The sequence below is a fragment of the Salvelinus fontinalis genome, unplaced genomic scaffold, assembly GCF_029448725.1.
Source record: "Salvelinus fontinalis isolate EN_2023a unplaced genomic scaffold, ASM2944872v1 scaffold_2593, whole genome shotgun sequence".
NCBI classification, from domain to species: Eukaryota; Metazoa; Chordata; class Actinopteri; order Salmoniformes; family Salmonidae; genus Salvelinus; species Salvelinus fontinalis.
In genome coordinates, this window is record NW_026602802.1 from 1 (window position 1) to 11,023 (window position 11,023).

At 44.7% G+C, this 11,023-nt stretch overlaps 3 non-coding genes across 3 annotated transcripts; all 3 read left to right on the top strand.

The window, feature by feature from the left end:
- The first annotated feature begins 717 nt into the window (after positions 1 to 717).
- On the top strand, positions 718 to 790 carry trnar-ccu (transfer RNA arginine (anticodon CCU)). The gene has a single exon. It is a non-coding gene; the product is annotated as a tRNA-Arg (tRNA).
- Positions 791 to 5,926: 5,136 nt separating this feature from the next.
- trnar-ccu (transfer RNA arginine (anticodon CCU)) lies at positions 5,927 to 5,999 on the top strand. The gene has a single exon. It is a non-coding gene; the product is annotated as a tRNA-Arg (tRNA).
- Positions 6,000 to 9,287: 3,288 nt separating this feature from the next.
- trnar-ccu (transfer RNA arginine (anticodon CCU)) lies at positions 9,288 to 9,360 on the top strand. Its single transcript has one exon. It is a non-coding gene; the product is annotated as a tRNA-Arg (tRNA).
- Positions 9,361 to 11,023: the final 1,663 nt, after the last annotated feature.

The window sequence follows — 11,023 nt, forward strand, 5'->3', positions numbered from 1 at the left end:
GGCACTGGCCTCCTAAGCCAGGGTTTGAGGGTTCAAGTCCCATCTGGGGTGGTTGGAAGCAGAGTGGCGCAGCGGAAGCGTGCTGGGCCCATAACCCAGAGGTTGATGGATCTAAACCATCCTCTGCTAACATGTTTTTTTAGCAATGGAGTATGAACAAAAATAAAACATTCGTAATTTCATGGGCATTTGTCAGTGCCTGCCATTATATATTTTTTTACCTCTTCTATCAGTTCGTATAGGCGCAGCGGAAGCGTGCTGGGCCCATAACCAAGAGGTCGATGGATCGAAACCATCCTCTGCTAACATGTTTTTTTAGCAATGGAGTATGAACAAAAATAAAACATTCGTAATTTCATGGGCATTTGTCAGTGCCTGCCATTATATATTTTTTTACCTCTTCTATCAGTTCGTATAGGTCACACTGAGAACACAGTGCCCCAGTGGCCTAATGGATAAGATACTGTACTCCTAAGCCAGGGATTGTGGGTTCAATCTTGGGTGGTTGGAAGCAGAGTGGCGCAGCGGAAGCGTGCTGGGCCCATAACCCAGAGGTCGATGGATCGAAACCATCCTCTGCTAAACTGTTTTTTTTAGCAATGGAGTACGAACAAAAATTTAAAAAAATCGTAATTTCATGGGCATTTGTCAGTGCCTGCCATTATATATTTTTTTACCTCTTCTATCAGTTCGTATAGGTCATACTGAGAACACAGTGCCCCAGTGGCCTAATGGATAAGGCACTGGCCTCCTAAGCCAGGGATTGTGGGTTCAAGTCCCATCTGGGGTGGTTGGAAGCAGAGTGGCGCAGCGGAAGCGTGCTTGGCCCATAACCCAGAGGTCGATGGATCGAAACCATCATCTGCTAACCTGTTTTTTTAGCAATGGAGTACGAACAAAAATAAAAAATTCGTAATTTCATGGGCATTTGTCAGTGCCTGCCATTATATATTTTTTTACCTCTTCTATCAGTTCGTATAGGTCACACTGAGAACACAGTGCCCCAGTTGCCTAATGGATTAGATACTGTACTCCTAAGTCAGGGTTTGTGGGTCCAATCTTGGGTGGTTGGAAGCAGAGTGGCGCAGCGGAAGCGTGCTGGGCCCATAACCCAGAGGTCGATGGATCGAAACCATAGTCTGCTAACCTGTTTTTTTAGCAATGGAGTACGAACAAAAATAAAAAATTCGTAATTTCATGGGCATTTGTCAGTGCCTGCCATTATATATGTTTTTACCTCTTCTATCAGTTCATATAGGTCATACTGATAACACAGTGCCCCAGTGGCCTAATGGATAAGATACTGTACTCCTAAGTCAGGGTTTGTGGGTCCAATCTTGGGTGGTTGGAAGCAGAGTGGCGCAGCGGAAGCGTGCTGGGCCCATAACCCAGAGGTCGATGGATCGAAACCATCATCTGCTAACCTGTTTTTTTAGCAATGGAGTACGAACAAAAATAAAAAATTCGTAATTTCATGGGCATTTGTCAGTGCCTGCCATTATATATTTTTTTACCTCTTCTATCAGTTCGTATAGGTCATACTGAGAACACAGTGCCCCAGTGGCCTAATGGATAAGGCACTGGCCTCCTAAGCCAGGGATTGTGGGTTCAAGTCCCATCTGGGCTGATTGGAAGCAGAGTGGCGAAGAGGAAGCGTGCTGGGCCCATAACCCAGAGGTCGATGGATCGAAACCATCCTCTGCTAACCTGTTTTTTTTAGCAATGGAGTACGAACAAAAATAAAAAAAATCGTAATTTCATGTGCATTTGTCAGTGCCTGCAATTATATATTTTTTTACCTCTTCTATCAGTTCGTATAGGTCATACTGAGAACACAGTGCCCCAGTGGCCTACTCGATAAGGCACTGGCCTCCTAAGCCAGGGTTTGTGGGTTCAAGTCCCATCTGGGGTGGTTGGAAGCAGAGTGGCGCAGCGGAAGCGTGCTGGGCCCATAACCCAGAGGTCGATGGATCGAAACCATCCTCTGCTAACATGTTTTTTGAGCAATGGAGTATGAACAAAAATAAAACATTCGTAATTTCATGGGCATTTGTCAGTGCCTGCCATTATATATTTTTTTACCTCTTCTATCAGTTCGTATAGGTCACACTGAGAACACAGTGCCCCAGTGGCCTAATGGATAAGATACTGTACTCCTAAGCCAGGGAATGTGGGTTCAATCTTGGGTGGTTGGAAGCAGAGTGGCGCAGCGGAAGCGTGCTTGGCCCATAACCCAGAGGTCGATGGATCGAAACCATCATCTGCTAACCTTTTTTTTAGCAATGGAGTACGAACAAAAATTAAAAAAAATCGTAATTTCATGGGCATTTGTCAGTGCCTGCCATTATATATGTTTTTACCTCTTCTATCAGTTCATATAGGTCATACTGATAACACAGTGCCCCAGTGGCCTAATGGATAAGATACTGTACTCCTAAGTCAGGGTTTGTGGGTCCAAGCTTGGGTGGTTGGAAGCAGAGTGGCGCAGCGGAAGCGTGCTTGGCCCATAACCCAGAGGTCGATGGATCGAAACCATCATCTGCTAACCTGTTTTTTTAGCAATGGAGTACGAACAAAAATAAAAAATTCGTAATTTCATGGGCATTTGTCAGTGCCTGCCATTATATATTTTTTTACCTCTTCTATCAGTTCGTATAGGTCACACTGAGAACACAGTGCCCCAGTTGCCTAATGGATAAGATACTGTACTCCTAAGTCAGGGTTTGTGGGTCCAATCTTGGGTGGTTGGAAGCAGAGTGGCGCAGCGGAAGCGTGCTGGGCCCATAACCCAGAGGTCGATGGATCGAAACCATCCTCTGCTAACCTGTTTTTTTAGCAATGGAGTACGAACAAAAATAAAAAATTCGTAATTTCATGGGCATTTGTCAGTGCCTGCCATTATATATTTTTTTACCTCTTCTATCAGTTCGTATAGGTCATACTGAGAACACAGTGCCCCAGTGGCCTAATGGATAAGGCACTGGCCTCCTAAGCCAGGGATTGTGGGTTCAAGTCCCATCTGGGCTGATTGGAAGCAGAGTGGCGAAGAGGAAGCGTGCTGGGCCCATAACCCAGAGGTCGATGGATCGAAACCATCCTCTGCTAACCTGTTTTTTTTAGCAATGGAGTACGAACAAAAATAAAAAAAATCGTAATTTCATGTGCATTTGTCAGTGCCTGCAATTATATATTTTTTTACCTCTTCTATCAGTTCGTATAGGTCACACTGAGAACACAGTGCCCCAGTGGCCTAATGGATAAGATACTGTACTCCTAAGCCAGGGATTGTGGGTTCAATCTTGGGTGGTTGGAAGCAGAGTGGCGCAGCGGAAGCGTGCTTGGCCCATAACCCAGAGGTCGATGGATCGAAACCATCATCTGCTAACCTTTTTTTTAGCAATGGAGTACAAACAAAAATTAAAAAAAATCGTAATTTCATGGGCATTTGTCAGTGCCTGCCATTATATATGTTTTTACCTCTTCTATCAGTTCATATAGGTCATACTGATAACACAGTGCCCCAGTGGCCTAATGGATAAGATACTGTACTCCTAAGTCAGGGTTTGTGGGTCCAAGCTTGGGTGGTTGGAAGCAGAGTGGCGCAGCGGAAGCGTGCTTGGCCCATAACCCAGAGGTCGATGGATCGAAACCATCATCTGCTAACCTGTTTTTTTAGCAATGGAGTACGAACAAAAATAAAAAATTCGTAATTTCATGGGCATTTGTCAGTGCCTGCCATTATATATTTTTTTACCTCTTCTATCAGTTCGTATAGGTCACACTGAAAACACAGTGCCCCAGTTGCCTAATGGATAAGATACTGTACTCCTAAGTCAGGGTTTGTGGGTCCAATCTTGGGTGGTTGGAAGCAGAGTGGCGCAGCGGAAGCGTGCTGGGCCCATAACCCAGAGGTCGATGGATCGAAACCATCCTCTGCTAACCTGTTTTTTTAGCAATGGAGTACGAACAAAAATAAAAAATTCGTAATTTCATGGGCATTTGTCAGTGCCTGCCATTATATATGTTTTTACCTCTTCTATCAGTTCATATATGTCATACTGATAACACAGTGCCCCAGTGGCCTAATGGATAAGATACTGTACTCCTAAGTCATGGTTTGTGGGTCCAATCTTGGGTGGTTGGAAGCAGAGTGGCGCAGCGGAAGCGTGCTGGGCCCATAACCCAGAGGTCGATGGATCGAAACCATCATCTGCTAACCTGTTTTTTTAGCAATGGAGTACGAACAAAAATAAAAAATTCGTATTTTCATGGGCATTTGTCAGTGTCTGCCATTATATATTTTTTTACCTCTTCTATCAGTTCGTATAGGTCACACTGAGAACAAAGTGCCCCAGTTGCCTAATGGATAAGATACTGTACTCCTAAGTCAGGGTTTGTGGGTCCAATCTTGGGTGGTTGGAAGCAGAGTGGCGCAGCGGAAGCGTGCTGGGCCCATAACCCAGAGGTCGATGGATCGAAACCATCCTCTGCTAACCTGTTTTTTTTAGCAATGGAGTACGAACAAAAATAAAAAAAATCGTAATTTCATGGGCATTTGTCAGTGCCTGCCATTATATATTTTTTTACCTCTTCTATCAGTTCGTATAGGTCATACTGAGAACACAGTGCACCAGTGGCCTACTGGATAAGGCACTGGCCTCCTAAGCCAGGGATTGTGGGTTCAAGTCCCATCTGGGGTGGTTTGAAGCAGAGTGGCGCAGCGGAAGCGTGCTGGGCCCATAACCCAGAGGTCGATGGATCGAAACCATCCTCTGCTAACATATTTTTTTAGCAATGGAGTATGAACAAAAATAAAAAATTCGTAATTTCATGGGCATTTGTCAGTGTCTGCCATTATATATTTTTTTACCTCTATCAGTTCGTATAGGTCACACTGAGAACAAAGTGCCCCAGTTGCCTAATGGATAAGATACTGTACTCCTAAGTCAGGGTTTGTGGGTCCAATCTTGGGTGGTTGGAAGCAGAGTTGCGCAGCGGAAGCGTGCTGGGCCCATAACCCAGAGGTCGATGGATCGAAACCATCCTCTGCTAACCTGTTTTTTTTAGCAATGGAGTACGAACAAAAATAAAAAAAATCGTAATTTCATGGGCATTTGTCAGTGCCTGCCATTATATATTTTTTTACCTCTTCTATCAGTTCGTATAGGTCATACTGAGAACACAGTGCCCCAGTGGCCTACTCGATAAGGCACTGGCCTCCTAAGCCAGGGTTTGTGGGTTCAAGTCCCATCTGGGGTGGTTGGAAGCAGAGTGGCGCAGCGGAAGCGTGCTGGGCCCATAACCAAGAGGTCGATGGATCGAAACCATCCTCTGCTAACATGTTTTTTTAGCAATGGAGTATGAACAAAAATAAAACATTCGTAATTTCATGGGCATTTGTCAGTGCCTGCCATTATATATTTTTTTACCTCTTCTATCAGTTCGTATAGGCGCAGCGGAAGCGTGCTGGGCCCATAACCAAGAGGTCGATGGATCGAAACCATCCTCTGCTAACATGTTTTTTTAGCAATGGAGTATGAACAAAAATAAAACATTCGTAATTTCATGGGCATTTGTCAGTGCCTGCCATTATATATTTTTTTACCTCTTCTATCAGTTCGTATAGGTCACACTGAGAACACAGTGCCCCAGTGGCCTAATGGATAAGATACTGTACTCCTAAGCCAGGGATTGTGGGTTCAATCTTGGGTGGTTGGAAGCAGAGTGGCGCAGCGGAAGCGTGCTGGGCCCATAACCCAGAGGTCGATGGATCGAAACCATCCTCTGCTAACCTGTTTTTTTTAGCAATGGAGTACGAACAAAAAAAAAATAAAAATCGTAATTTCATGGGCATTTGTCAGTGCCTGCCATTATATATTATTTTACCTCTTCTATCAGTTCGTATAGGTCATACTGAGAACACAGTGCCCCAGTGGCCTAATGGATAAGGCACTGGCCTCCTAAGCCAGGGATTGTGGGTTCAAGTCCCATCTGGGGTGGTTGGAAGCAGAGTGGCGCAGCGGAAGCGTGCTGGGCCCATAACCCAGAGGTCGATGGATCGAAACCATCATCTGCTAACCTGTTTTTTTAGCAATGGAGTACGAACAAAAATAAAAAATTCGTAATTTCATGGGCATTTGTCAGTGCCTGCCATTATATATTTTTTTACCTCTTCTATCAGTTTGTATAGGTCATACTGAGAACACAGTGCCCCAGTGGCCTAATGGATAAGGCACTGGCCTCCTAAGCCAGGGATTGTGGGTTCAAGTCCCATCTGGGCTGGTTGGAAGCAGAGTGGCGAAGAGGAAGCGTGCCGGGCCCATAACCCAGAGGTCGATGGATTGAAACCATCCTCTGCTAACCTGTTTTTTTTAGCAATGGAGTACGAACAAAAATAAAAAAAATCGTAATTTCATGGGCATTTGTCAGTGCCTGCCATTACATATTTTTTTACCTCTTCTATCAGTTCGTATAGGTCATACTGAGAACACAGTGCCCCAGTGGCCTACTCGATAAGGCACTGGCCTCCTAAGCCAGGGTTTGTGGGTTCAAGTCCCATCTGGGGTGGTTGGAAGCAGAGTGGCGCAGCGGAAGCGTATTGGGCCCATAACCCAGAGGTCGATGGACCGAAACCATCCTCTGCTAACCTGTTTTTTTAGCAATGGAGTATGAACAAAAATAAAACATTCGTAATTTCATGGGCATTTGTCAGTGCCTGCCATTATATATTTTTTTACCTCTTCTATCAGTTCGTATAGGTCACACTGAGAACACAGTGCCCCAGTGGCCTAATGGATAAGATACTGTACTCCTAAGCCAGGGATTGTGGGTTCAATCTTGGGTGGTTGGAAGCAGAGTGGCGCAGCGGAAGCGTGCTTGGCCCATAACCCAGAGGTCGATGGATCGAAACCATCATCTGCTAACCTGTTTTTTTAGCAATGGAGTACGAACAAAAATTAAAAAAAATCGTAATTTCATGGGCATTTGTCAGTGCCTGCCATTATATATGTTTTTACCTCTTCTATCAGTTCATATAGGTCATACTGATAACACAGTGCCCCAGTGGCCTAATGGATAAGATACTGTACTCCTAAGTCAGGGTTTGTGGGTCCAAGCTTGGGTGGTTGGAAGCAGAGTGTCGCAGCGGAAGCGTGCTTGGCCCATAACCCAGAGGTCGATGGATCGAAACCATCCTCTGCTAACCTGTTTTTTTAGCAATGGAGTACGAACAAAAATAAAAATTTGTAATTTCATGGGCATTTGTCAGTGCCTGCCATTATATATGTTTTTACCTCTTCTATCAGTTCATATAGGTCATACTGATAACACAGTGCCCCAGTGGCCTAATGGATAAGATACTGTACTCCTAAGTCAGGGTTTGTGGGTCCAATCTTGGGTGGTTGGAAGCAGAGTGGCGCAGCGGAAGCGTGCTGGGCCCATAACCCAGAGGTCGATGGATCGAAACCATCATCTGCTAATCTGTTTTTTTAGCAATGGAGTTCGAACAAAAATAAAAAATTCGTAATTTCATGGGCATTTGTCAGTGCCTGCCATTATATATTTTTTTACCTCTTCTATCAGTTCGTATAGGTCATACTGAGAACACAGTGCCCCAGTGGCCTAATGGATAAGGCACTGGCCTCCTAAGCCAGGGATTGTGGGTTCAAGTCCCATCTGGGCTGGTTGGAAGCAGAGTGGCGCAGAGGAAGCGTGCTGGGCCCATAACCCAGAGTTCGATGGATCGAAAACATCCTCTGATAACCTGTTTTTTTTAGCAATGGAGTACGAACAAAAATAAAAAAAATCGTAATTTCATGTGCATTTGTCAGTGTCTGCCATTATATATTTTTTTTACCTCTTCTATCAGTTCGTATAGGTCACACTGAGAACAAAGTGCACCAGTTGCCTAATGGATAAGATACTGTACTCCTAAGTCAGGGTTTTTGGGTCCAATCTTGGGTGGTTGGAAGCAGAGTGGCGCAGCGGAAGTGTGCTGGGCCCATAACCCAGAGGTCGATGGATCGAAACCATCCTCTGCTAACCTGTTTTTTTAGCAATGGAGTACGAACAAAAATAAAAAATTCGTAATTTCATGGGCATTTGTCAGTGCCTGCCATTATATATGTTTTTACCTCTTCTATCAGTTCATATAGGTCATACTGATAACACAGTGCCCCAGTGGCCTAATGGATAAGATACTGTACTCCTAAGTCAGGGTTTGAGGGTCCAATCTTGGGTGGTTGGAAGCAGAGTGGCGCAGCGGAAGCGTGCTTGGCCCATAACCCAGAGGTCGATGGATCGAAACCATCATCTGCTAACCTGTTTTTTTAGCAATGGAGTACGAACAAAAATAAAAAATTCGTAATTTCATGGGCATTTGTCAGTGCCTGCCATTACATATTTTTTTACCTCTTCTATCAGTTCGTATAGGTCACACTGAGAACACAGTGCCCCAGTTGCCTAATGGATAAGATACTGTACTCCTAAGTCAGGGTTTGTGGGTCCAATCTTGGGTGGTTGGAAGCAGAGTGGCGCAGCGGAAGCGTGCTGGGCCCATAACCCAGAGGTCGATGGATCGAAACCATAGTCTGCTAACCTGTTTTTTTAGCAATGGAGTACGAACAAAAATAAAAAATTCGTAATTTCATGGGCATTTGTCAGTGCCTGCCATTATATATGTTTTTACCTCTTCTATCAGTTCATATAGGTCATACTGATAACACAGTGCCACAGTGGCCTAATGGATAAGATACTGTACTCCTAATTCAGGGTTTGTGGGTCCAATCTTGGGTGGTTGGAAGCAGAGTGGCGCAGCGGAAGCGTGCTGGGCCCATAACCCAGAGGTCGATGGATCGAAACCATCATCTGCTAACCTGTTTTTTTAGCAATGGAGTACGAACAAAAATAAAAAATTCGTAATTTCATGGGCATTTGTCAGTGCCTGCCATTATATATTTTTTTACCTCTTCTATCAGTTCGTATAGGTCATACTGAGAACACAGTGACCCAGTGGCCTAATGGATAAGGGACTGGCCTCCTAAGCCAGGGATTGTGGGTTCAAGTCCCATCTGGGCTGGTTGGAAGCAGAGTGTCGAAGAGGAAGCGTGCTGGGCCCATAACCCAGAGGTCGATGGATCGAAACCATCCTCTGCTAACCTGTTTTTTTTAGCAATGGAGTACGAACAAAAAGAAAAAAAATCGTAATTTCATGTGCATTTGTCAGTGCCTGCAATTATATATTTTTTACCTCTTCTATCAGTTCGTATAGGTCATACTGAGAACACAGTGCCCCAGTGGCCTAATGGATAAGGCACTGGCCTCCTAAGCCAGGGATTGTGGGTTCAAGTCCCATCTGGGGTGGTTGGAAGCAGAGTGGCGCAGCGGAAGCGTGCTGGGCCCATAACCCAGAGGTCGATGGATCGAAACCATCCTCTGCTAACCTGTTTTTTTTAGCAATGGAGTACGAACAAAAATAACAAAAATCGTAATTTCATGGGCATTTGTCAGTGCCTGCCATTATATATTTTTTGACCTCTTCTATCAGTTCGTATAGGTCATACTGAGAACACAGTGCCCCAGTGGCCTACTCGATAAGGCACTGGCCTCCTAAGCCAGGGTTTGTGGGTTCAAGTCCCATCTGGGGTGGTTGGAAGCAGAGTGGCGCAGCGGAAGCGTGCTGGGCCCATAACCCAGAGGTCGATGGATCGAAACCATCCTCTGCTAACATGTTTTTTTAGCAATGGAGTATGAACAAAAATAAAACATTCGTAATTTCATGGGCATTTGTCAGTGCCTGCCATTATATATTTTTTTACCTCTTCTATCAGTTCGTATAGGTCACACTGAGAACACAGTGCCCCAGTGGCCTAATGGATAAGATACTGTACTCCTAAGCCAGGGATTGTGGGTTCAATCTTGGGTGGTTGGAAGCAGAGTGGCGCAGCGGAAGCGTGCTTGGCCCATAACCCAGAGGTCGATGGATCGAAACCATCATCTGCTAACCTGTTTTTTTAGCAATGGAGTACGAACAAAAATTTAAAAAAATCGTAATTTCATGGGCATTTGTCAGTGCCTGCCATTATATATGTTTTTACCTCTTCTATCAGTTCATAAAGGTCATACTGATAACACAGTGCCCCAGTGGCCTAATGGATAAGATACTGTACTCCTAAGTCAGGGTTTGTGGGTCCAAGCTTGGGTGGTTGGAAGCAGAGTGGCGCAGCGGAAGCGTGCTTGGCCCATAACCCAGAGGTCGATGGATCGAAACCATCATCTGCTAACCTGTTTTTTTAGCAATGGAGTACGAACAAAAATAAAAAATTCGTAATTTCATGGGCATTTGTCAGTGCCTGCCATTATATATTTTTTTACCTCTTCTATCAGTTCCTATAGGTCACACTGAGAACACAGTGCCCCAGTTGCCTAATGGATAAGATACTGTACTCCTAAGTCAGGGTTTGTGGGTCCAATCTTGGGTGGTTGGAAGCAGAGTGGCGCAGCGGAAGCGTGCTGGGCCCATAACCCAGAGGTCGATGGATCGAAACCATCCTCTGCTAACCTGTTTTTTTAGCAATGGAGTACGAACAAAAATAAAAAATTCGTAATTTCATGGGCATTTGTCAGTGCCTGCCATTATATATGTTTTTACCTCTTCTATCAGTTCATATAGGTCATACTGATAACACAGTGCCCCAGTGGCCTAATGGATAAGATACTGTACTCCTAAGTCAGGGTTTGTGGGTCCAATCTTGGGTGGTTGGAAGCAGAGTGGCGCAGCGGAAGCGTGCTGGGCCCATAACCCAGAGGTCGATGGATCGAAACCATCATCTGCTAACCTGTTTTTTTAGCAATGGAGTACGAACAAAAATAAAAAATTCGTAATTTCATGGGCATTTGTCTGTGCCTGCCATTATATATTTTTTTACCTCTTCTATCAGTTCGTATAGGTCATACTGAGAACAAAGTGCCCCAGTGGCCTAATGGTTAAGGCACTGGCCTCCTAAGCCAGGGGTTGTGGGTTCAA